Below are 3,114 nucleotides of genomic sequence, written 5' to 3'. Positions count from 1 at the left end.
GAGGTTCTGATAACCTTCCCGGTCATCCGCAGTGTAGTGTTGTAGTGTCATCCCTGGGCCTAGTCGGCTCGGACTGTAATTAACAGTCGAGATGTAATAGCGTCCGTCCTGTACAGATCTATACATGTAGTGTTGCTTTCCTTTCGGGAAGCCCTGGTTACATGGTATTTACGTAGTAGAGTGTCGTATAAAGGAATAGTATGTATATTCTGGATTAGTGTATTCTCTTGAATTATAGTATAGTAACTTTTAGTTATAGTATATAGAGTGTTCTCTTAAACGTGACTAAACTCGTGATAGTAGTAGTTATAACAGGTATCCTAGTGATAGAGGTGTCAAGCAGTAGTGTTAACTATACCTATTATAGTTATATAGAGTGTAGAGTCGCATGCCTTTGATTTACAAAGGTCTTATATAAGATGAAGACTTTCATATCTAACACAATATATATGATATATAAGTAAGAAATCAACGACAGTCGGACGTATAACAATATACCCTAAGACCACAATCAAACAAGAACAGGAAATAAGGTGAGCTATCGGTCCTAAGTCCTTCAAGTCTTATTTATATAAATATATGGATGTCGATATAGTTTAAAATAAAAGTAATTTAAATACAATTTGAAAATAGTTTAACAACAATTTAATTTAGAAAATGCGTTTGATGAATATTTAAAACAGTTTTATTGACAAATAAATAAAAGTATAGAGAGATCCTTTTTGGTTGTAAGCTATAAATCACATATGATTAGGAACTAGAACTTGTTGCATTTACTTGTATCCCCCCCCCCCCCCCCCAAAACATGTAAAAACATTTAAAAAGGTTAATTAAGGGGTATGAACTCACCTGCAACGAGTAGATAGGGTGGAAGTATCGGATGAGCGTTTGGTGTCAAGTAAAGACTTGTACACACTTTATGACCCTAGTAACATATAAAGACATATGTTTACAAGTAATTAGTGATTTAAACACTAATTAAATACATATAGACATCCTAATGTGAATAAAAGCTCTATGGTTGAGTGCTAGAAGGCTATTGGGTTGCAAGGAAAGAGTTTTAGGCCTCCCTATGGAGTTTACTCCTCACAAACTCACCTTAGGTGAGTTTACGGCTGGGGGACCACCTCCCCCATGAGTTTACGGCCGTAAAATCATGGGAGGAGTGTAATTGTGTGTTTTCAAGACTCTTGTGGCTCTAGAAGGGATTCCAAGGCAATATACAAGGCTTGAGGGGTGTTTAAGGTTTCAAAGGAGCACTCCCTTGGAGTTTGCGGTCCTAGGACCACTCCTTGGGAGTTTACGGTCGTAAACCCCATGGTTTACGGTCGTGAACTCTTGGACACCTCCCATACTTCGATTTTGAGGTCATTTGTTCACTCCTATGTGTTCCTGGGTGAAGGTATAAGGCTATTTAGGGGTTTAAAGGCTCATTTTGCATGGTTTCAGGGAGTTTATGGTCTAAGGATATTCTTGGGCCGTAAACTCTCTTTTAAGCCTCTAAACACAAGATTAAATGGTTAAAACACTTCTAGGGTATGTTCTAACTTAGCCTCTAAGCCTAAGGAAGGGATTTAGGACCATTTTGGCACATTTTTAGGGGTTTACGGCCCTAGATTGTTCTTGGGCCGTAAACTCCTTACTCTTTGCCTTCTTGGATGATTTTTGAGCTATAATGACATGCAATGGGTTGTAGAACAAGCTAGGGTAAGTGTACTTACAGTTTGGAGCGGAAACTAGCGGATTTCGGGAGAATCGGGCCTTGAGGAGAGAGAGTAAAGAGAGTCTAGTGTGGTAAAAGTTCTAACTTGGTGACCACTCAACCCTTATATAGGGTTTGAGTTTGTGGCCAGGTGGAAGTTTACCCGATACCGACGTTAAACGGGGCTTATGGTCGTACTCGATTAAATTGTCGCAATTTAATGTTTTTGTAACTAAAACTTCTTAAAAGGATATTTAGGGTGTTTCCCGTATTCTTAATTTATTCCTATCCTTATGAAGTCATAGTAAAAGTATAAATTTTTATTTGTTCGATCCCAATGTTAACGGAAAAGTTAAATAAGTACAAGTTCTATTAACGGAAAAACGTGTTATGGTGACGGAATAGTTTCGGTTTGTCACAAGACGCGTAGCGATTACAAGATCCGAGTCGATATCCCGTTATTCCATGGGAGGTTATAGATTAAAGATTTCTTGGATTGGAACTCTGAAGTTGAACGCTTCTTTGAGTTCACCGAAGTGGTCGACCATAAGCGGGTGGAATTGGTCATGTAAGTTAAGGAGCGGTGCTGGTGTTTGGTGGGAGAAGTTACAAACAGATAGGATGCGTCAAGGCAAAACACCGATTTAATCGTGGAAGAAGATGAAATAGATGATGATGATGAGCAGATTTTTACCACCCGATTATGAACAGTTTATCTTTCAAACCTATCAAGATTGTACTCAAGGAAATCGAGCAGTGACGGAATATACAAAGTAGTGGTATAGACTGTCAGTTCGTAATAATCTTAACGAAACAGATGCACAACAAGTCTTGAGGTATCTCGGAGGATTAAAACTGACGATTCGAAAGAAAATAGGATTGCAAGTGGTTTGGACGGTTGACGAGGCACAAAATTTAGCATTAAAAGCAGAGGGGATGGAGAAAGCAACACACATGTTTGTAAATCCTAAAAGAAATATCAATGAATTATCTAGGTCCAATTCTACCACTAATTTTACACGCCCAAACAACCAAACATATGCTAAGACTACACCTACCGGTCAACAAACCCAAGGTCCGAACTTTACGTGATTATCATGCTTGGGGAGGCCAGATCTATGATTGTATGGAGCAGATCTGACCTTAGCAGTTGTATAGAGTTTGTGCATGGCATGAACTCGCCAAGTCCGAAGAACAGACTCGGCGAGTAGTATGAAGGTTGCCCGTAAATCACTCTGTGAGTGGACTTGCCGAGTTGGGGAATAACTCGGTGAGTCAGGGAGAGTCAGGGGGGACTGAGTTCAAGTGGAACTCGCCGAGTTGTTCTTGAGACTCAACGAGTTGAGTCGGGGTGGCCCCGCGATTCATGCAAGGTGGAACTCGTCGAGTCAAGGGAAGTACTCGACGTGCCA

Source organism: Lactuca serriola, chromosome 2 (assembly GCF_051521515.1).
Source record: "Lactuca serriola cultivar US96UC23 chromosome 2, Lser_US96UC23_V15, whole genome shotgun sequence".
Taxonomy (NCBI): domain Eukaryota; kingdom Viridiplantae; phylum Streptophyta; class Magnoliopsida; order Asterales; family Asteraceae; genus Lactuca; species Lactuca serriola.
This window is presented reverse-complemented; position numbering follows the sequence as displayed.